The following is a 25,182-nucleotide window of genomic DNA, read 5'->3' as shown; positions in this document are numbered from 1 at the left end:
GTTGTTATGGATACTGATTTCTCAGGATCTATGCACCCAAATTGCGTGAAAATGTTATCACATGTCAGTTGTAGTATAATATATTTGTCCAATGAATACCAGTTTATCATCTGCATTTCTTCTTGGTGTAGCAATTTAATGGCCAGTAGTGTAGTCGGCGCACGAGCCATGCGACACAGCATCTCCGAGGTAGCGATGAAGTGGGGATTTTCCCGTACGAACATTTCACGTGTGTACCGTGAATATCAGGAATCCGGTAAAACATCAAATCTCCGGAAAAAGATCCTGCAAGAACAGGACGAACGATGACAGAAGAGAAACGTTCAACGTGACACAAGTGCAACCATTCCGCAAATTGCTGCAGATTTTAATGCTGGGCCATCAACAGTTGTCAGCGTGCGAACCATTCAACGAAACATAATCGATATGGGCTTTCGGAGCCGAAGGCCAACTCGTTTACCCTTGATGGCTGCACGACACAAAGCTTAACGCCTCGACTGGTTCCGTCAACACCGACATTGGAGTCTTGATGACTGGAAACACGTTGCCTGGTTGAGCGAGTCTCGTTTCAAATTATATCGTGCGGATGGACGTGTACGGGTATGGAGACAACCTCATGAATCCCTGAATCCTGCTTTTCAGCAGGGGACTGTTCAAGCTGGTGGAGGCTCTGTAATGATGTGAGTGCGTGTGCAGTTAGTTTTCTATGGGACCCCTGATACGTCTAGATACGACTCTGATAGGTGACAGGTACGTAAGGATCCTGCCTGACCACATACATCCATTCATGTCCATTGTGTATTCGGGCGGACTTGGGCAGTTCCAGCAGGACAATGCGACACCTCACACGCCCAGAATTGCTACAGAGTTGCTCCAGGAACACTTTTCTGAGTTCAAGAACTTCCACTGGCCACCAAACTCCCCAGACACGAACACGGCATTCTGGGATACCTTGCAACGTGCTGTTCAGAAGAAAACTCCACCCTCTCGTACTCGTACGGATTTTCGGGCACCCTTGCAGGATTCATGATGTCAGTTCCCTCCAGTACTACTTCAGACATTAGTCGAGTCCATGCCACGTCGTGTTTCGGCTTTTCTGGGTTTTCGCGGAGCCCCTACGTGATATTAGGCTGGTGTACCAGTTTCTTTGGCACTTCAGCGTAGTAGTTCGTGGCGTCCTCCAGATGAAAAGTATCATATTTAGGTTATGGTTCGGAACCTACGGACTGAAATCGCAGGTTTCTTGGAAACCACAAGTAGGCAAAATCTTTATCGGAAATTTTAGGCGTGGATTTATAACCCCAAAAAATAATTTGTTCATGTGACAAAGATGATGTGTTTTATGATTAAAGTTACTTTGATAGATCTTTTTTGGCTTTTGGTAGGTAGATATTATTAGCTGTATAAAATTTTTTTTAATGTTTACTGGCATATTTATGCCGTTAGGCTTGTGACTGTGTTCATGAAGTGGTTTGCAAATGTGGTGTACGTGTGTGTTTCCACCTTACAGTGCTTTAAGTGTTCAGAGTATCTTACTCAAAACTTTGTGTTTGTCTTTCACACGTATGCTGAACGACAGTCATTGTAGGTTATCTGACGTACGTCAACACAACTTCAGACAAATTGAGCAAAACATATCTCGTGTGCTTGTAGAGGTGTGATGAGAGATCCCAATAAGAAATACGATATTCACATTAAAGATGCAGTTCTGGCTCAGCTAAAACTAGAAGTTACACTCTGATACTTGACATCTGGTGATTACATCTTTCCAATAATTAGGCCTATATCGCGCTTTAAAAATTTTGTGAAATGTTGGATATTATTTGCGATGCCTTAAATACTAATTTAAGAGCTAATATTTTCACTCTTTCACCCCCAAATGGCAACGGCCTTGCCGCAGTGGATACACCGGTTCCCGTGAGATCACCGAAGTTAAGCGCTGTCGGGCGTGGCCGGCACTTGGATGGGTGATCATCCAGGCCATCATGTGCTGTTGCCATTATTCGGGGTGCACTCAGCCTCGTGATGCCAATTGAGGAGTTACTCGACCGAATAGTAGCGGCTTCCGTCAAGAATACCATCATAACGACCGGGAGAGCGGTGTGTTGACCCCATGTCCCTCCTATCCGCATCCTCGTCTGAGGATGACACGGCGGTCGGATGGTTCAGATGGGCCACTTGTGGCCTGTAGACGGAGTGGTTTTCACCCCCAAATACTACGAGATTTTTAATTAATACTGTGCCAAATTTTGCAGCTATGCTTCGTACAAGTGCAGTGAAAGTCACAGTAATATGGTGCATTTTTATTATTAAAAGCCGCGCTTAATCTGAAATAAAACTGCCATCAGATATCTTGTTACACCTTTTCTCAAATCCACTGGGCAACTGTTTAAAGAGCAGTGAAGATACCAGTACTAGAAACTGTTTATCTGAATATCAAAAATGGTTCAAATGGCTCTGAGCACTATGGGACTTAACATCTGAGGTCATCAGTCCCCTAGAACTTAGAACTACTTAAACCTAACCAACCTAAGGACATTACACACATCTATGCCCGAGGCAGGATTCGAACCTGCTACTGTAGCGATCACGCGGTTCCAGACTGAAGCGCCTAGAACCGCTCGGCCAAATCGGCCGGCTATCTGAATATCCCTACTGCTAGTATTGCATTAATATTCACCGTTTTTTAGAATAAAGTCAGCTGCTGTCAAAACCACAAATTTACCTTTCATTAATTAAATCAAACTTGCTTACTTGCCCACAAATTTAATCTATCCATCTTGTAATAGAAACCTCTACTTTCACCACGTAAATTAACCATTATGTGCTCATAACCTCATTGGCGAAACCTTTATACACCGAAGTCGCCACTGTAGCATAATAATCCATATTCTGAATAAGTTACATTCAAGAATTGTCTACAAGCATGCGTTCGGAGCGACTTAAAGTGGAAGTACCGTGTAAAATAAATCGCTTGTGAGACTGATGCCGGGCGTATGAGTCTGGAAGAATCTGCAGGAAATTCAGTCCACCCAACCACCCACAAAGCAGATAGCTTACAAAAGCTTCGTTCGTTCGATACTTGAATATTGCTAGCCAGTCTGGGATCCGACTAATAGAGGAAACAGGGAGAATCCAAAGAAGAACAGGGATCCTTAGTGGGCTGTATCACTGAAACCAAGTATTTTCGTAAGACACTACTTCGTAAAACTTGTCTGGTAATTCCAGTAACTGAAGATATAGTTTACAATACTCGACACGTTCTTTCCACGAAAGATACAGCTCATTCGTCAGCTTTTTAATAGCATAACCCCACATAGCAACACTCGTCTCCAAGCACAGAGGCGTCGTAGTATCCATCCCACACATGGAGGTTAAAATCCAACGTACTTCTTACACAGACTAAATTCTAACCTCACCTTATCTACTCGACCTCTCCAAAAAATGGCAAATGAGATCGGAGGAGAGCAGATGTTTGATTCTCACGCTGGCACAGCCGACGCTGGCTACTGGGCCCAGCGAGACCTGTACTTGCCTAACGCTGCGTGAAATATGTTACACACACTCTCTCTGTGAATCTGAAGAAGTACTGTTCAATATTAATCGATCTTCTCCATACTCAGTGTACCATATTCTATGGATAACACAACCATACTCTTAAAATAAATAATAATTCCAATCCCAAAGAAAGCAGGTGTTGACAGATGTGAAAATTACCGAACAATCAGCTTAATAAGCCACAGCTGCAAAGTACTAACACGAATTCTTTACAGACGAATGGAAAAACTAGTAGAAGCCGACCTCGGGGAAGGTCAGTTTGGATTCCGTAGATATACTGGAACACGTGAGGCAATACTGACCTTACGACTTATCTTAGAAGAAAGATTAAGGAAAGGCAAACTTACGTTTCTAGCATTTGTAGACTTAGAGAAAGCTTTTGACAATGTTGACTGGAATACTCTCTTTCAAATTCTAAAGGTGGCAGGTGTAAAATACAGGGAGCGAAAGGCTATTTACAATTTGTACAGAAACCAGGTGGCAGTTATAAGAGTCGAGGGACATGAAAGGGAAACAGTGGTTGGGAAGGGAGTAAGACAGGGTTGTAGCCTTTCCCCGATGTTATTCAATCTGTATATTGAGCAAGCAGTAAAGGAAACAAAAGAAAAATTTGGAGTAGGTATTAAAATACATGGAGAAGAAGTAAAAACTTTGAGGTTCGCCGATGACATTGTAATTCTGTCAGAGACAGCAAAGGACTTGGAAGAGCAGTTGAACGGAATGGATGGTGTCTTGAAGGGAGGATATAAGATGAACATCAACAAAAGCAAAACAAGGATAATGGAATGTAGTCGAATTAAGTCGGGTGATGCTGAGGGAATTAGATTAGGAAATGAGACACTTAAAGTAGTTAAGGAGTTTTGCTATTTGGGGAGCAAAATAACTGATGATGGTCGAAGTAGAGAGGATATAAAATGTAGACTGGCAATGGCAAGGAAAGCGTTTCTGAAGAAGAGAAATTTGTTAACATTGAGTATAGATTTAAGTGTCAGGAAGTCATTTCTGAAAGTATTTGTATGGAGTGTAGCCATGTATGGAAGTGAAACATGGACGGTAAATAGTTTGGACAAGAAGAGAATAGAAGCTTTTGAAATGTGGTGCTACAGAAGAATGCTGAAGATTAGATGGGTAGATCACATAACTAATGAGGAAGTATTGAATAGGATTGGGGAGAAGAGAAGTTTGTGGCACAACTTGACTAGAAGAAGGGATCGGTTGGTAGGACATGTTCTGAGGCATCAAGGGATCACCAATTTAGTATTGGAGGGCAGTGTGGAGGGTAAAAATCGTAGGGGGAGACCAAGAGATGAATATACTAAGCAGATTCAGAAGGATGTAGGTTGCAGTAGGTACTGGGAGATGAAGAAGCTTGCACAGGATAGAGTAGCATGGAGAGCTGCATGAAACCAGTCTCAGGACTGAAGACCACAACAACAACAACACTTAAAATTTCAAATCAATAATTTAGATACTTTCGGAGATATAAATTTTTCACTATAACACATAATAACCATGTGAAACTGTGAAACTGAGTTAGGGACTGTAATGTATTCATCTATAGTATCAACTGAAACAACAACCGAGAGGATAGGTTCATATAATTTAATTTCCTGGAATTTTCTTTAGTTTCATTGCCACAGATTTCTGACGTGATTAAAAGTACTTTGGAAAATTCTTATTTCATCGTGTTTTGGTTGTCTGAGTATTTTGGAGGGACTGAGAGAGTGAACGTTAAGTGAGACTGTGATATTTTCATTTCTTCTTCTTCTTCCGTGTCCGGATGCACCAATTATATCTTCCCTTCCCAGTAATTAGCAACGTAGATTGCTTTGTCATTGACTTTCAAAATATCATCTTTAGTGCATGTTGTAGACATATCTGGGCAGATCAGTAGGTGGTCCAAGTCCTGTATTGCTCCGCATTCACACCTGTCGCCATCACTGTAACCCCATTTAAATAGGTTTGATTTGCACCCAGTTACTCCAGTGCGCAGCCGGTTTAATGACCTCCAAGTTGTAAAAGGTAGTTGAAATCCTGCAGATCCCTCCTCAAGTAGTTCCATTGTGGAGTGTGGCACCATTTCTTCCCAAAGATATAGCCGCCTTGCGGCGGGCTTGGTGGTGAGCTCTTCAGTAGTTTCAATGAAACTCCTGCGGGATTTCAGCCGGACACGTTGTTTTCGGTGCATATGCATCGGGTGTCGAGGATCATTCTTTTGTTTTGATCTTTCGATCTCGGCGACTACTTGTCTGCGGATAGTGGGTGGTGCTATGCCTATGATGGGGTAAATGATGTCTGTGGGAGTTGGTTTGAGGCATCCTGTGGCAATACGTACAGTTTCGTTTACGGCGACGTCAACTTGCTTAGTGTGAGCAGAGTTCCTCCAAACTGGCGCCGCATATTCCGCTGCTGAGATACCCAGCACCAGACCCGTGGTGCACAAAACATGTGGTTGAGCTCCCCACGATGAACCTGTTAGCTTCCGCAGTATGTTGTTCCTGGCACAGACCTTTTTTTTAGTGTTGTGACAGTGCTGCTTAAAAGTAAGTGCTCTGTCCAATGTTACTCCCAGGTATTTTGGGCTGTTTGTATGTTTCAGCTCTTCCCCTTGCCACATGACTCGGAGTTTCCGTTTAGCTTGTTTGTTCCTAAGATGGAAGGCGGATACTTGAGATTTACTAGGGTTTGGTTTGAGATTATTGCCGTCGTAATAGGTAGCAAGTTCTGTTAAGGCTCCTGTGAGATTCTCCTCCACTTGTTCAAAGTTAAAACTACGTAAATGTAAGCTTGAGATAGTTATCGTGCAATAGAGGAATTTGTGACGTATGTCCGAGTGAGCCTGATGTTTTAAAAGCCAGACAAGAGGGGTGTCGGGTATAAAATTGGTTAGTAATTTATTTTGTGAAAATGAATTGTATTCTGTTTTCGTTAAATTTTTATTTCGGAGTTAAAAATTTCTTGTCTGAATTACTTGTGGTAATGTGATTGGTTGACACTAGAAATAGTGCTCTAAATGATCTGACCGGCTGCTTAACATACTAGCCAATAGGAGTTCACCGTTTTCCCGCGCGTTTGAGTAGAGCCTTGTGCCTGAAATCTAAGAGGCTTCTGGAAGACATCTTTGTTAAACTGCCTGACCAAATTTGTACCAAAATGAAGGAATTAGCATGTTTGATCGGTTCTTGTTTTGCGGACGAAAAGCAACTACAGTACTGAGTATTTTGTGAAAGTTTGAGCCTTGTGAGTGGTTTATTAAAGGAGATTTTTCGTCGTCCATAAACTCCGAGTCGTTTGTTTCGTGCAGATTACGAGATTTCATGGCGGGCACTTCTTTACAAAAAGCCTATTGAACGACTGGCTGTGTTCACGCAAGTAGTCATGGGTCAATGACTGTTTAGGACGTTTAAAACATCGGGTCGAACTAAATATCTTCTGGCTGCTTTTGGGTGTGAACTTGTTACAGAGCCAGTAACATTGCATAAGTGATGTCGGGATATTAAATACGGACTTGATAGCCAATTTCCTTGTTTTAATGACAATAAACCAACTAAAAGGAAATTTTTGACTTTTTTTCAAACGTCTCATACAAGAATCTCGTACACTCGATGGCTTAACTAACTTTCAGCTACTACGCATGGAGTTATGTGGCCTTTGTGTGGTAGGAATTTAGTCGAATTTTCGTCAACGCTGCTTTTGACGGCTAAACCAGTATCTAACATCGCAGAATGAAGGTGCAGACAACCTGAAGCCTGTCCACCTAGGTGGACAGATTGTTTAAAGGATTGTGAGAGACTAACGCGCCCCGCCGCAGTGCCACATTCAAAGTAGATTAAGCTACAGCCTAAGTGGTGTTCGGTGCAGGAGTCCAGTGCAAGTCGTTTATAAGATATCGTAGTCTCAACACCGACAGTTGTTTGTTCTCTGTTGTAGCACAAACCAATGTGAATACACATGGGTACGTATGTGCAACTCTACATAGATGTTAGTTAGTCTCAGGAGGTTAAATGAGACATTGCTTAGAAAAACGAAGAATGGTGAATACAGCATCTCAGTGGGGTCTTACACGTAAAGAAGTAAAGTACCCTCAAAGCCAGTGCTCAAAATGACCACCACCAGCGTCAGTACAAGCTTGTAGGCTGTCACGCAACGATCGCTGCACACTTTCTGGCATTTCGGTGGAAATTGCAGCGCAGACAGCAGTAACACGCCGTTTCATGTCATCTCTAATTGTTTGAAAAGACTGAAGAGGTTGACGTCTACTGGGTTAGCTTTCGGCGCACACAGTGGACGAACGAACAATATAAATCCAACATTCACAATGAACCATGGGTTTGTCCGCTTTTTTCGCTTTCGGAAGTACAATCTTCCAACAACTTGCTACTACGTCCACTAACACACAGTAAGTGACAGGACCGTCGCAGCGCAATCGCAGAACAGAACATAAGGTAAACAAACATAACGTCGTCGCCTAGCATGTAGGCAATATGAGGAAACACACAGTTGCCGGTGTTTACAATGTTCACAATACAACTCGTGAACTACTTGCAGTAACTTCTTGCACCAAACACCACTGACATTCTCGTTTACACTGCTTTTACGATAGGCATTGTCTCACTTAAAATTTCTAAGTGTTGTAAAACACTGCATTTTCGTCAGCGTCTCAAAAAAATCTGTATATGGGCTACAAATACGCGCCACTGACTATAATTCAGTTCCGCGAGAAACGCGTATTGATAATGCCTTCCACATTCGAAATACTTGCGGTGCAAGTGTTAGGTGGTTCGCCCTGAAGAACATGTAGCGGGCACGTGACAACGTTGACGAAAGTACGAAAGTAACTTTCGCATGACGTGTCACTACCAACGAACGTAGCTCGATGAAACTTGGACCGTCCATCGAATTGACTGCTACAGAACAGTACAGAAGGCAACTGAGAGAAATACGCTATGAGATGAACACAAATGACAATAATTCAAAGAAAATAATTAGACTCAAGTCACCGCGATTTATGATGGCCCACTGACCATTACAAAAGACGGGAAACGGTTATTAACAGGGTCTTTCTCACCATGGACAGCATTGCTTACTCTGCAGCGTACTCCCATGCCGACCACAAGGTTGATTAGGAGTTCTCGTGGTAGGACGATACATTTGTCCAACAGCGCCAGTATGGACATTCCAACAGCTCTTCCACCTGCGCCGTTCAAAGCTGTCGCGCATTGTCATCAAATGGTTCAAATGGCTCTGAGCACTATGGGACTTAACATCTGAGGTCATCAGTCCCCTAGACTTAGAACTACTTAAAGCTAACTGACCTAAGGACATTACACACATCCATGCCCGAAGCAGGATTCGAACCTGCGACCGTAGCAGCAGCTCACTTCCAGCCTGAAGCGCCTAGAACCGCTCGGCCACAATGGCCGGCCCGCATTGTCATCCACAAAAGTGAAGTCAGCGCCGAATGGTTTGCTGAAACAACACACATGGGGAAGGACTACAGTGTCGCAATAAAGTTGACCAGTGAGTGTGCCGTGTCAAAGGCTTGGAGGTCAATACGACCCATGCAACTTTATGCCCTCCCAGACCATAGCACCTGGACCACCAAAACGATCGACAATGTTTGTTTAAGAGAAAGTTCCGCCATTTGACTATGTTGTTGTTGTTGTCTTCAGTCCTGAGACTGGTTTGATGCAGCTCCCCATGCTAATCTATCCTGTGCAAGCTTCTTCATCTCCCAGTACTTATTGCAACCTACATCCTTCTGAGTCTGCTTAGTGTATTCATCTCTTGGCCTCCCTCTGCGATTTTTACGCTCCACGCTGCCCTCCAATGCTAAATTTGTGATCCCTTGATGCCTCAGAACATGCCCTACCAACCGATCCCTTCTTCTGGTCAAGTTGTGCCACAAACTTCTCTTCTCCCCAATCCTATTCAATACTTCCTCATTAGTTATGTGATCTACCCATCCAATCTTCAGCATTCTTCTGTAGCACCACATTTCGAAAGCTTCTAGTCTCTTCTTGTCTAAACTATTTATTGTCCATGTTTCACTTCCATACATGGCTACACTCCACACAAATACTTTCAGAAACGACTTCCTGACACTTAAATCTATACTCGATGTTAACAAATTTCTCTTCTTCAGAAACGTTTTCCTTGCCATTGCCAGTCTACATTTTATATCCTCTCTACTTCGACCATCATCAGTTATTTTGCTCCCCAAATAGCAAAACTCCTTAACTACTTTAAGTGTCTCATTTCCTAATCTAATTCCCTCATCATCACCCGACTTAATTCGACTACATTCCATTATCCTCGTTTTGCTTTTGTTGATGTTCATCTTATATCCTCCTTTCAAGACACTGTCCATTCCGTTCAACTGCTCTTCCATGTCCTTTGCTGTCTCTGACAGAATTACAATGTCATCGACGAACCTCAAATTTTTTATTTCTTCTCCATGGATTTTAATGCCTACTCCGAACTTTTCTTTTGTTTCCTTTACTGCTTGCTCAATATACAGATTAAATAACATCGGGGAGGGGCTACAACCCTGTCTCACTCCCTTCCCAACCACTGCTTCCCTTTCATGCCCCTCAACTCTTATAACTGCCATCTGGTTTCTGTACAAATTGTAAATAGCCTTTCGCTCCCTGTATTTTACCCCTGCCACCTTTAGAATTTGAAAGAGAGTATTCCAGTCAACATTGTCAAAAGCTTTCTCTAAGTCTACAAATGCTAGAAACGTAGGTTTGCCTTTCCTTAATCTTTCTTCTAAGATAAGTCGTAAGGTCCGTATTGCCTCACGTGTTCCAACATTTCTACGGAATCCAAACTGATCTTCCCCGAGGTCGGCTTCTACCAGTTTTTCCGATCGTCTAAATAATTCGCGTTAGTATTTTGCAGCTGTGACTTATTAAACTGATTGTTCGGTAATTTTCACATCTGTCAACACCTGCCTTCTTTGGGATTGGAATTATTATATTCTTCTTGAAGTCTGAGGGTATTTCGCCTGTCTCGTACATCTTGCTCACCAGATGGTAGAGTTTTGTCAGGACTGGCTCTCCCAAGGCCGTCAGTAGTTCTAATGGAATGTTGTCTACTCCCGGGGCCTTGTTTCGACTCAGATCTTTCAGTGCACGCAGTATCGTATCTCCCATTTCATCTTCATCTACATCCTCTTCCATTTCCATAATATTGTCCTCAAGTACATCGCCCTTATATAGACCCTCTATATACTCCTTCGACCTTTCTGCTTTCCCCTCTTTGCTTAGAACTGGGTTTCCATCTGAGCTCTTGATATTCATACAAGTGGCTCTCTTTTCTCCAAAGGTCTCTTTAATTTTCCTGTAGGCAGTATCTATCTTACCCCTAGTGAGATAAGCCTCTACATCCTTACATTTGTCCTCTAACCATGCTTGCTTAGCCATTTTGCACTTCCTGTCGATCTCATTTTTGAGACGTTTGTATTCCTTTTTGTCTGCTTCATTTACTGCATTTTTATATTTTCTCCTTTCATCAATTAAATTCAATATTTCTTCTGTTACCCAAGGATTTCTACTAGCCCTCATCTTTTTACCTACTTGATCCTCTGCTGCCTTCACTACTTCATCCCTCAGAGCTACCCATTCGTCTTCTACTGTATTTCTTTCCCCCATTCTTGTCACTTGTTCCCTTATGCTGTCCCTGAAACTCTGTACAACCTCTGGTTTAGTCAGTTTATCCAGGTCCCATCTACTTAAATTCCCACCTTTTTGCAACTTCTTCAGTTTTAATCTACAGTTCATAACCAATAGATTGTGGTCAGAGTCCACATCTGCCCCTGGAAATGCCCTACAATTTAAAATCTGGTTCCTAAATCTCTGTCTTACCATTATATAATCTATCTGATACCTCTTAGTATCTCCAGGATTCTTCCATATATACAACTATGATTAAGTTATGCTCTGTGCAAAATTCTACCAGACGGCTTCCTCTTTCATTTCTTAGCCCCAATCCATATTCACCTACTATGTTTCCTTCTCTCCCTTTTCCTACTGCCGAATTGTAGTCACCCATGACTATTAAATTTTCGTCTCAGACAGTTTATTGTGTTGTACAACCATGATTTCGTATGTTTGCAGGTGGGGATATTAAGCCGCCAAATAATTATTGAAATTCATGGTGAAACCTTCAGCTGTCATTTATTTTGCACAATTCACTACTTGTTTCGGTCAGTGACCATGATCCAGCTAAGCTTGATAATGCTCACTGACCAAAACTACTAGCGAATTGTCCAAAATAAGTGCTAGCCGAAGGTTTCACCATGAATTTAATAATGATTTCGGCCTTTTGCCATTTTCAAGTACCACACCCAAATGCTCTTTTTGCTGGTCTTGTAACAGATTTAATCCTCAGCTGAATATAGTTCGAGATGTTTTTATTGGACCTGTACTTTTCTTTTAACCTGAGAAGTTAACCATTTCCAATGTATGAAGATTAAACTAATTAAAATGACTAAATACATCAGGTTTAATAAGAAGTGCAGGACCAATAAAATCATACCGACCTGCATTCACCTCAAGACTAAATTTGCTACAAGACCAGGAAAATAGTAATTTGAGTGTGATCATGATTGTACAATAGAATGAACAGTCTATACGGTCAAATGGCGAAACTTTCATTTAAACAGTATTACATGACTGTCGCCCCAAACTGTGGAAAAACTGTATTGGGCAGTGTTCGTGGGTGTATCGTGTCTTCCTGCCTCTCGCCATGTGAGAGTACGCCCAGAATCACGACTCAGACTGAATCTACGCTCATCCGAGAAGAGCATGCTACTCCACTCCTTGGTGATCCAGTAAAGCTGCTCTTGACATCATTGCAAACGATGTTTTCGATGTGTGGGCACGAATGCCTCACAACGTACTGGTTGTCGGGCAAAGAGACCACCCTGATGCAGTCCCATGTCACTGTGGGTCGTGAGATTGCTTTCCTTGGAGTCCTGTTAAATGTGGTTGGAATTGCACCCGCTGTTTTGTGTCGTCTCGTTGTCACTGTAGGCTTTTACCGTGGGAAGCAAGGAGAAGATGTTGTTTGGTGGCCGGTATCCTCTGTGTATAATACGACTACACACATGTATTAAAAGGGTTTTTTATTAACAGAACACGAAGCTACTTCAGATTGTCCAGGTGTTGTGGTACAAGCTCCTCTGTAATAGTCCACGTTAGCCCCACTGCTGGTGCAGTACACTACTCTGGTTTCTAGGTACTGACTGACTCTGAGCTAGAGGCTGAGCTAACTGCGGCTACGAGATGGCTCGACTCGTTGAATCACTGGATGACTGACTGGGTTTTCCGGTTCGCGACGGCAATATAAATCTACATCTACATCTACATTTATACTCCGCAAGCCACCCAACGGTGTGTGGCGGAGGGCACTTTACGTGCCACTGTCATTACCTCGCTTTTCTGTTCCAGTCGCGTATGGTTCGCGGGAAGAACGACTGTCTGAAAGCCTCCGTGCGCGCTCGAATCTCTCTAATTTTACGTTCGTGATCTCCTCGGGAGGTATAAGTAGGGGGAAGCAATATATTCGATACCTCATCGAGAAACGCACCCTCTCGAAACCTGGCGAGCAAGCTACACCGCGATGCAGAGCGCCTCTCTTGCAGAGTCTGCCACTTGAGTTTGCTAACCATCTCCATAACGCTATCACGGTTACCAAATAACCCTGTGACGAAACGCGCCGCTCTTCTTTGGATCTTCTCTATCTCCTCCGTCAACCCGATCTGGTACGGATCCCACACTGATGAGCAATACTCAAGTATAGGTCGAACGAGTGTTTTGTAAGCCACCGCCTTTGTTGATGGACGACATTTTATAAGGACTCTCCCAATGAATCTCAACCTGGTACCCGCCTTTCCAAAAATGGTTCAAATGGCTCTGAGCACTATGCGACTTAACTTCTGAGGTCATCAGTCGCCTAGAACCAAGAACTAATTAAACCTAACTAACCTAAGGACATCACACACATCCATGCCCGAGGCAGGATTCGAATCTGCGACCGTAGCGGTAACGCGGTTGCAGACTGAAGCGCCTTTAACCGCACGGCCACACCGGCCGGCTCCCGCCTTACCAACAATTAATTTTATATGATCATTCCACTTCAAATCGTTCCGCACGCATACTCCCAGATATTTTACAGAAGTAACTGCTACCAGTGTTTGTTCCGCTATCATATAATCATACAATAAAGGATCTTTCTTTCTATGTATTCGCAATGCATTACATTTGTCTATGTTAAGGGTTAGTTGCCACTTCCTGCACCAAGTGCCTATCCGCTGCAGATCTTCCTGCATTTCGCTACAATTTTCTAATGCTGCATCTTCTCTGTATACTACAGTATCATCCGCGAAAAGCCGCATGGAACTTCCGACACTATCTACTAGGTCATTTATATATATTGTGAAAAGCAATGGTCCCATAACACTCCCCTGTGGCACGCCAGAGGTTACTTTAACGTCTGTAGACGTCTCCCCATTGATAACAACATGCTGTGTTCTGTTTGCTAAAAACTCTTCAATCCAACCACACAGCTGATCTGATATTCTGTAGGCTCTTACTTTGTTTATGAGGCGACAGTGCGGAACTGTATCGAACGCCTTCCGGAACTCAAGGAAAATAGCATCTACCTGGGAGCCTGTATCTAATATTTTCTGGGTCTCATGAACAAATAAAGCGAGTTAGGTCTCACACGATCGCTTTTTCCGGAATCCATGTTGATTCCTACAGAGTAGATTCTGGGTTTCCAGAAATGACATGATACGCGAGCAAAAAACATGTTCTAATATTCTACAACAGATCGGTGTCAGAGATATAGATCTATAGTTTTGCGCATCTGCTCGACGACCCTTCTTGAAGACTGGGACTACCTGTGCTCTTTTCCAATCATTTGGAACCTTCCGCTCCTCTAGAGACTTGCGGTACACGGCTGTTAGAAGGGGGGCAAGTTCTTTCGCGTACTCTGTGTAGAAAATACTTGCTGCCGAGAGGGTGTTGGCGGCGCGTTGCTCCGCCTCGCTTGCGCCTGCTGTCGATCTCCTTGCAACCTCTTTGCCGCTTGGTGTGCCGGTGACAGCTTACGCCAGCACAGTTTGATGTGGATCCCTTCTCGGCTGTTGCACAGTGTAGCGGTCATCTGCTGCTCTGATTTACTGTGGTCGACCATATCCTCCGCCAGCCGGTGTGGCCGAGCGGTTGTAGGCGTTTCAGTCTGGAACCGCGAGACCGCTACGGTCGCAGGTTCGAATCCTGCCTCGGGCATGGATGTGTGTGATGTCCTTAGGTTAGTTCGGTTTAAGTAGTTCTAGGGGACTGATGACCTCAGATGTTTAAGTTCCATAGCGCTCAGAGCAATTTGAACCAACCATCTCCTCCCCGTCGGGCGCCAGTACCAGAGGTTCCGAATTCTCCCCATGGACGTGAAAAATGTGCTCTCAGCAGTACCAAACTCCTGGGCTGTACTTGTTCAAATGTGTGTGAAATCTTATGGGACCTAACTGCTAAGGTCATCAGTCCCTAAGCTTACACACTACTTAACCTAAATTATCCTAATGACAAAAACACACCCATGCCCGAGGGAGGGCTCGAACCTCCGCCGGGACCAGCCGCACAGTTCATGGCTGCAGCGCCCCAAACCGCTCGGCTAATCCCGCGCGGCCCTGGGCTATACTTTTCACACTCCGTTCTTCTGTCAGTTTCCCCATGATTCATCCCCAGGTGAAGTCATTCTCTTGGGGCCAAGTTGTAATGAAGAACACCACCACATGTACAATGTAACTGCTCACTGACTGGTACACACACTGTCTTTCCCCGTTCCTATTACTGCCCCGTGTGGTGGTGCCAGCCCCATTTGGCGCTATAGTCACGCTGATCTCACGCCATATGACGTCCATCTTTCGGTGCACAATTGGGAGACCTGTGGCAACTTGCTCCCGCGCATTCGTTCATTTCCAATCAGTAGTTAAAATGTCGTGTTACTATATCTAGCTTCTCCATTAGTTCTGCAGAGCAGTGTACATGAGTGGACTAAAAACGAATAGCGTGTCATTCTAGCGACGATAAGGCTCACAGACGGGAAAATCCAGTGAGTTTAGCAATTTTGACAAGTGGCAAGTTGCTAATAACAATTTCATCAAGTCCACAAGCAGTTTCGGTCTTTACGTCACGCTATTTTCAAGTGACGAGTATGTTTGCGCGGTCATCCTACCCAGCAAGCACAGAAATATTAGTTTTGTAAATAAAAACTCCTTCTCTTGCTGTACTGTATTTTGTCCTCCCTGACCCGTTTCGCCATTTTTCACTTTAAGGCATCATCAGTGGGATCTATAATGGTACAGTTATGATACATTTTTATTTTTGACATGTATTACTCGTAGATTATGAAACGAGCGAGAAGAGAACTGTTTTCTAATCTACGAATAATAATATCAAAACAAAAGTGTATCGTAAGTGCATCATTATATGTCCCACTCATGATGCCTTAAAGTGAAGAAAGGCAAACGCGTCTAGGAGAATAAAATACAGTGCAGCAAGAGAAGGAGTTTTTTATTTACAAAACGATTTTTTCAAGAGAATGCGAAATTGCCATTGTTATTGCCTAATAAGATGGATGTATAAATATTTTATGTAATAGGAGATGAAAAACAAAGCTTAGATATGTTTAGATAAGTACAGAAAGAATATGTAACTTAAGATGTGCTGTAAAGAAGAAACTTCAAACGATAAAAAATTTAAAAAATTTATGCAACGAATGAGATTCTGAGAGAAGTGGGCGTCTCATGATCATAAACACTGTACATTAAAAGTATCAGCATGCTTTAACTTTAAAAAAATTTATTTCTGACGTGTTCAAAATTTACCGATTGAGTGCTATAAAAGCCTAAGAGTATTTTTTTATTTAACACAAAGAACACTCAAAATTGAAAAGAAAAAGCATAGGAAGTGGCTGAACCTACGCGTCTTACTTCAAGAAAGTGACAGATTGCACAGTATCGTAGCCCTTGATACAACGATGAAGGGACACTTTATGGATGTGCATGAAGCAATAGAAATTTACACCCACCTGAAAAATCCACGGAGGGCAACGCAGACTAAGAAACAACAGTTTTCTTGGAGATCTGTCGCCCCCTTGTTGACAATTTCCTCGCACTTTCGTAGCGATATAGAGATGTTTGGAGCGGTGCTTTTGTACGCAGTTCACCGATGCCTACAAGCTCTCTGGCTCTAAGCACTATGGGACTTAACATCTGAGGTCATCAGTCCCCAAGACGTAAACCTAACTAACCTAAGGACATCACACACATCCATCCCCGATGCAGGATTCGAGCCTGCGACCGTAGCAGCAGCGCGATTCCGGACTGAAGCGCCTAGAACCGCTCGGACATAGCGGCCGGCTGCCTGCAAGCGCCCTCTACAGTTCCGTGTGTTTCAACTTTTAGACGATAGAGCACGTAGCTATATTCTTCACTTGGATTCTCCTTTCGCTGCAACTACTTTATGTTTATATTAAATTTAAAAGGTTATTGTTAGCCTTTTACAGGTAAAGCATGCAAAAAAATGGTTCAAATGGCTCTGAGCACTATGGGACTCAACTGCTGAGGTCATTAGTCCCCTAGAACTAGTTAAACCTAACTAACCTAAGGACATCACACACATCCATGCCCGAGGCAGGATTCGAACCTGCGACCGTAGCGGTCCCGCGGTTCCAGACTGCAGCGCCAGAACCGCGCGGCCACTTCGGCCGGTTAAAGCATGCAAACTGAAACTTAGAACGTATCAGTATTAAAAATAAAACATGCCAATGCTTTTACTACATCACATTGTACAGTTTATTAATCACGACACGCCCGTTTTTTTCAGAATATAACTGGATACATATTTTGTTAAAAATCTTCCGATTTTTACTTTTTTTCATTTGACGTTGCTTCTGTGGAACACAATGCAAGTAATATATTGTTTCTATACTTATACTCTACATATCTAACCTTTGTTTTGCATCTCCTGTTATGTAAAGTATTTGTACATAAATGAAAAAAAGTTTTGCATCAACTCAGTTCCCAGAACTCCTGAAATAGACGTTGACTGTGGATATTGTATCACAGACACGGTCCCTTTGACTGTTCAGAGATGTCAATAAATCCTCCCAAAGATGTAAACAACCATGCATGAGCAGCTCCTATTAGACGGAGGGGATCTGACTGAAGATTAGTTCCTGTCATTCCACCAGGAAGGAGGTACACGGCTCGTGTCGTCTGCAGTTCAATCATGCCTAGACGGTCACTACCGCGATCGTGTCCGCATTGTTACTTTGAGACAGGAAAGGCTCTCAACAAGGGAAGTGTCCACCCGTCTCGGAGTGAACCAAAGTGATGTTGTTCGAAAATTGAGGAGATACAGAGAGACAGGAACTGTCGATGACATGCCTCGTTCAGGCCACCCATGGGCTACTACTGCAGTGGATGACCGCTATCTACGGATTATGGCTCGGAGGAACCCTGACAGCAGTTCCACCATGTTGAATAATACTTTTCGTGCAGCCACAGGACATCGTGTTACGACTCAAACTGTGCGCAATAGACTGCATGATGCGCAACTTCACTCCCGACGTCCTTGGCCAGGTCCATCTTTGCAACCAGGACAACATTCAGCGCGGTATAGATGGGCCCAACAACATGCCGAATGGACTGCTCAGGATTGGCATCACGTTCTCTTCACCGATGAGTGTCGCATATGCCTTCAACCAGACAATCGTTGGAGACGTGTTTGGTGGCAAACCCGGTCCGGCTGAAGGCCTTAGACACACTGTCCAGTGTAGCATGCTGTTCCCTGCTGTTTTGGGGTGGCATTATGTGGGGCCGACGTACGCCGCTGGTGGTCATGGAAGGCGCCGTAACAGCTGTACAATACGTGAATGCCATCCTGCGACGGATAGTGCAACCATATCGGCAGAATATTGGCGAGGCATTCGGCTTCATGGACTACAATTCGCTCCCCTATCGTGCACATCTTGTGAATGACTTCCTCGGGATAACGACATCGCTCGACTAGAGTGGCCTGCTTGTTCTCCAGACATGAGCCCTATCGAACATGTCCGGGATAGATTGAAAAGGGCTGTTTATGGACGACGTGACCCACCAACCACTCTGAGGGATCTACACCGAATCGCCGTTGAGGAGTGGGACAATCTGGACCAAGAGTGCCTTGGTGAACTTGTGGATAGTATGCCACGACGAATACAGGCATGCATCAATTCAATGCAAGAGGACGTGCTACTGAGTAGTAGAGGTACCGGTGTTTAGAGCAATCTGGACCACCACCTCTGAAGGTCTCGCTGTACGGTGGTAGAACATGTAAAGTGTGGTTTTCATGAGCAATAAAAAAGGGCGGAAATGTTGTTTATGTTTATCTCTATTCCAATTTTCTGTACAGGTTTCTTAACTCTCGGAACCGAGGTGATGCAAAACTTTTTTTATGTCTGTATACCCATCTGGTTACGTATTAACAATGACAATTTCAAATCCACATGAAAATGCTTTATGTAAATGCTGAAACCGGTCGTGGACTTAACGACGTCCTTGTTAGCAACTAGAGTAGCTTTTCATTAATTGAACATGCGGTTGCGGAATCAGCAACATCCGAATACGGAGAAACTAATAAATGGCAGACTGACAAACTGCTTGTTGGCTCCCGTCCCGGTTCCTTTGAACGACTTTTGTTTGATGATTTTTCTGACATTAGCGGAGTCCACCACTAGCAATGGAGGACGAAGCTTTGACAATGCAATCTACTCGTGCTGGCGAAATGCCAGAAAAATTATCGAACAAACGTCGGCCGAAGAACCCGAGACAGAAACCAACAGGTAGTTTGTCAACAAGTGGCCGCGAAAGCCTTAACAATTTTGAAAATGGTACTGTTACGGTCCGCTAATATCTGGCGAACGACTAACGGCTGTTCGCATGCTTCTGTCGTGAGCATGAATGAAAAGCTATCTTCAGGTTGTCGTCAAGTCTTCGAAGGAAGCACTTGAAATACGACTTCGTTACATCTAGTTACTGATGACTCCAGTGTGCCAGTATCGATAAGCTGAAATGTGTATATATGAGATGCGTATGGGACCTGAAGATGGCATATCTAACTGCCGAAACTGGTTGTGAAAATAAAATAAGTAAACTTCTCAAATCGCACAGCTGTTTGGTGAATTTTCTTTTACGAAAAATGGTTGAAGTACAGCGAAATCACGAGTAGGTGACAAGGTGTCGGATGTCCTCTCCTCATTCACAGAAGGTGCAGGTCTGTGCTGCTGGGTAGGCGGCGATCTGTGGCAGATCTGACAATAGTGGTGGTGCGTGTCTTGGGAGCACACAGTTCAACTCTGACTACTGAACTTGGAACTCCGCAACAGGCGACCCCAACGTTTCTCCATGCTTACTCAACAACATCGTTAATTACGATTGCAGCATATATGGGATCATCATAATTGGAGCGTGGTTCAGTGCAAACCTGACCCCTGCTCAGATGAATCACGTTTCTTGTTAGACCACGTCGAGTACCCTGTTCGGATACGGCGTCATCTAGGCGAAAGGCTGCCCGAAACACGCACCACGTCAGTGATGTGAAAGTGGTGAAGGCAGTACAGTTCTACTGGGGACAGTCGACTGGGCCTCCATGGGATCTTTGATAGCAGTCGAAGCACCATGGTAACTGTGGACTACGTGATCATTTTTGTGAACCACATGTATCCGCTCATGGTTGATATCGTCCCGACGCCTACAGCATCTTCCAGCAAGATAACGTTTCGTGTCATAAGGCCGGAATACTCTACAGTGGTTTGAGGAGCATGGTAGTTAACTGACATCGATATCTGATCTTAAACCGATGAAAAATATCTCGAATGCTATTGGGTGACAATCCAATTTACGAGAATTTTATGACGCGTTGCATCGATGTCCGGTGCCACATATCTCTGGTGATTTACTAAAGGCTCGTCGAATCCATGTCACTCAGAATTGATGTATAATTGCGTTCCAAAAGTGGACCAAGGTGCAATTAAGCATGTGGACAGAATATTTTGGCTCATCAATGTATGGAGAGTGGTCATAAACAGTCTGAAGAGCTTGTAAGAGTGTTGTAGGGTGAGTCGTGCTGATAAATAGTAGTTAAGAGAAAAATCCAGTAAATTGCGTCGTTTCCTAGTTATTTAGCATTGGAGGTAGACAATCAGGCCGTTACGTGCGCAAATTCAAGCAGCTTGCCAGATGCAATTGGTGTCAGTTTTTCTCATAGTGTAGATGATTGCGCACGAGACACTTCAGCATTTGGATAGGGTTCGATCCCTACTACCGTCCCATGTCCCATTTCTGCGTGGCTCTCTTGTTCGGTTGTAGAAAGCCAAACGAGAGACACCTTTGGCAACAAGTCTTGGGGAGGTTGCTTGAATGTGGCCGCGAAACGACCTGCTCGGCTAGCTGAAATGCTAGTTTAATCGGAAATGGCGTAACGTAACGAATTTTTTTCTTAACAATTATTTCTCATCTAAATGATGGAACCATTTTAACCATTGTGGGCTGTCAGTTTTATTCATTTAGTGCACCATGCATATAAAGTACGTTACTGGCCAGTTTCGGCCCTGGGCCGTTGTCAAATGTATGATATTGGTGATATGTGTGTCACATTTATAAAGTTTGTTTCATTTTATGTGGGGACAGATAGTAAATAAATATTTTAAATATTACACGCATATTACCAATATCACACATTTGTCAGTGACCTAAGGCCGAAACTGGCTAATAATGTAATTTATAACCATGGTGCACTAAATGAATAAAACTCACAGCCTAAAATATTTCCATCATTTCGACTATATATTGAGGCTGTGGACCTGTACATGAAGAAATTAATTATTTAAAAAAACTACCCTGAAACATCCTTAAATGGCCAAATGAAGTATGTAGACGTTTCTTTTTTTAATTATTATTGTTTTTCTTTTTATGCAGATATTTTATGTTGATTTTTTTCTCCGTAAACACCATAGTACTTAGTTATACTAGCACAGTTGAAATAACATTAAAATATTATGTGCTATATTCGTGCCAATTCATGTCAACATTTGGCCTGTTATTGTATCTAGATAACAGACTAAAAAAACATATACATCATAACTAACAGACTAAAAAACAGACCCAAACAGACTAAAAAATAACTTTACAGGCTTTTCAGATTGTTTCTGACTTCCCTATATGCAGGATGTCTAAAAAATATTCCATATTCATACAGAAAAGAAAAGAAACAACTATATGGTATTGCTGGTTGGATGACAACGAGGGGTAGGTGCAGTCGCTCTAACTGGAAGGGTTTCTTCCTCCATGTTCAATGGCACCCTTCATCGCATTGTGTCTCTTGAACTTAGGGCTGTAACGGATTTATTTACAACGTGTGATGACGACAACACCAGGTGGTCCGCCGAGCTTAACGTCCTCGTTCGACGAACGGATCTGCAGTCACCTGCTGTTTTGGCTCAGGCAAATCGTTACGCTTAAGCGGCGCCTTAAGGTTAGGCATCTGGGTGCAACCCGTGCGTATTTCGATAAAGTGTTGAGAGAAATGAGACGGAGTGAATAGTCTCTTGTTTCGCCGAAATGCAAGTTTATTAGGTAGAGTAATTAGGGGAATCTTTGGGATGGGACGGTTTATACATACCTTGATTACTGGTGAACTGTTTGAGCGCAGCGAAAACAAGATATCCTATAAATTACACAGTGTCTGTTCGTTGGAATTTCCATAGACAAACGAAGAAAGCAAAATGGACAAGTGGGGCATCAAATTAACAAACGTGAGGTCTAGATTAGCAAAGATGCGTCAATTTGTTTCTTGCGTTTAGACAAATAATTTCGCAAAATATTTGACCAATGTTTTGGATTTTTTCACACTTTTGTTCAAGTAGCTGGCTTCATAGACATATACTTTCCACTATTACTGACATATTCATCACGAAGGATCCCACAACTACGCTGAATTTTAGAACTTATTTTTGTTTCAAAGTTTCAGTTGCACACTTATTTTCTAATGATTAGTTCTGATCAGTATTTGGTTGACTTCAGATCAATGTGGTTTAGTAAGCAAGCCGTCACATCCAAACGAAACTAAATGTTTTCAGCATAAATACGACGCGTTGCTTACGAAACCACATTGATCTGAAGTTAATCAAATATATTGATCGAAACTAGTGAAACAAAGAGTGATTTTCAAATGTCTCTCTATCTCCCGACTGTATTTCCCCATGTTTGCGCAGAGGAGTCGTGATAACTTAACTCCTTATTCTGTGTTCCTCGACTTCTCAGAGCAACTGTTATTATATTTGAGGGATACTGTACAGAGACAGAACTGCTTCTGTTCTATCCCACGTCAAACTGTAACTAGGATATCTCTGTCAGGAACAACGGCTGGGGCCCATCTTGTGCTGTATACGAAGACAGAAATTTCTCACTGATCGGAAGTTCTTAATTTCGATCTACTACAGAATTCTAACTTCTATTCAATGCCATTGAAGTTTCAGACAGTTTCGTGGGCGCTTTATGTGTCTTCCTGTAGCTTGAGTTATAATCGCGAATTAAATATCAGGTCAGTTCTCGTCAATTATTCTTGAAGCAGATGAGCTTCCCTTCAGCTTATCGAGCTATCTATCTGTCGATGACATGGGAATCGTTTATTTCGCAGGGCGATTCATGTGCACTTCTAATGGTGTCGTGTACTATTCCGGAGTGCTGTATGCCCCTTGCCTAGTTTTTGTTCTGGGAGTACTCTCAATTAATGTCGTCAGTACAGACTGTGATACGACGTGACCAGCCTCATGATACTCACGTCAGAGAACTTTCCTACTTGGTGGACAGCAAAATTCGACTTTACTCAGTTTGTACAGTTGGGATGTATTGAAGTTAACTAGGTTATGAGAGCCTTCTTACTTCCTGTATGGTGACAGACTGTGGTTTGGGCTAAGTTATCGGGCTAATAAAGCTGGTGGTGTCGCCTGAAAAGTAAAAAAAAAAAAAATTTAATGTGAATGAAAGAAAAATCTTTCTTCTATCTTTTAACTCTCATGGGTACGATACACGAGTTGGAATGGCAACAATTAAAACAAACAATTTTAAACATGGCTGTTTCTCAGCAACCGTATGTAAGTTCCAGAACGGGAATCACACAGCCAACCGGTTGCAAATAACACTAAACACGTTCAGACCTTTGGCACGTATGCCTTGCTAGGAAAAATATCAGCATACGTGTCAAAGACTTGAAGGTGTTTAGTTTTAATTTTTACCTTGACCATATCTGCTCGAAATTTTGACCACTGCTTCCTCAAAATGTAACTTTGCGGTTTCTTAAAATTTCATTATAAAAAAAATGGTTCAAATGGCTCTGAGCACTATGGGACTTTACATCTATGGTCACCAGTCCCATAGAACTTAGAAATACTTAAACCTAACTAACCTAAGGACAGCACACAACAAAAGTTTCATTCTGATGACATCCTTAGAGGTGTCGAAACCTAGGTCATGTACCAAACAGTTATTTTCAATGGGTTGGCTATGTGATTTCTATACTTAAAATTAAAACGAAGGCGTTTTTCATTGAGAAAGGATCTTTTGAAGAAATATGATTCGTCAATTTTCTCCTGCGAATACGAAAATACACTCCTGGAAATGGAAAAAAGAACACATTGACACCGGTGTGTCAGACCCACCATACTTGCTCCGGACACTGCGAGAGGGCTGTACAAGCAATGATCACACGCACGGCACAGCGGACACACCAGGAACCGCGGTGTTGGCCGTCGAATGGCGCTAGCTGCGCAGCATTTGTGCACCGCCGCCGTCAGTGTCAGCCAGTTTGCCGTGGCATACGGAGCTCCATCGCAGTCTTTAACACTGGTAGCATGCCGCGACAGCGTGGACGTGAACCGTATGTGCAGTTGACGGACTTTGAGCGAGGGCGTATAGTGGGCATGCGGGAGGCCGGGTGGACGTACCGCCGAATTGCTCTACACGTGGGGCGTGAGGTCTCCACAGTACATCGATGTTGTCGCCAGTGGTCGGCGGAAGGTGCACGTGCCCGTCGACCTGGGACCGGACCGCAGCGACGCACGGATGCACGCCAAGACCGTAGGATCCTACGCAGTGCCGTAGGGGACCGCACCGCCACTTACCAGCAAATTAGGGACACTGTTGCTCCTGGGGTATCGGCGAGGACCATTCGCAACCGTCTCCATGAAGCTGGGCTACGGTCCCGCACACCGTTAGGCCGTCTTCCGCTCACGCCCCAACATCGTGCAGCCCGCCTCCAGTGGTGTCGCGACAGGCGTGAATGGAGGGACGAATGGAGACGTGTCGTCTTCAGCGATGAGAGTCGCTTCTGCCTTGGTGCCAATGATGGTCGTATGCGTGTTTGGCGCCGTGCAGGTGAGCGCCACAATCAGGACTGCATACGACCGAGGCACACAGGGCCAACACCCGGCATCATGGTGTGGGGAGCGTCTCCTACACTGGCCGTACACCACTGGTGATCGTCGAGGGGACAATGAATAGTGCACGGTACA

At 43.5% G+C, this 25,182-nt stretch overlaps 1 pseudogene; it reads left to right on the top strand.

Moving 5' to 3' along the window:
• Positions 1 to 1,881: 1,881 nt before the first annotated feature.
• Positions 1,882 to 1,999, top strand: LOC126102250 (5S ribosomal RNA; annotated as a pseudogene).
• Positions 2,000 to 25,182: the final 23,183 nt, after the last annotated feature.

Source organism: Schistocerca cancellata, chromosome 9 (genome assembly GCF_023864275.1).
Source record: "Schistocerca cancellata isolate TAMUIC-IGC-003103 chromosome 9, iqSchCanc2.1, whole genome shotgun sequence".
Classification (NCBI taxonomy): domain Eukaryota; kingdom Metazoa; phylum Arthropoda; class Insecta; order Orthoptera; family Acrididae; genus Schistocerca; species Schistocerca cancellata.
This window is presented reverse-complemented; position numbering and strand designations above follow the sequence as displayed.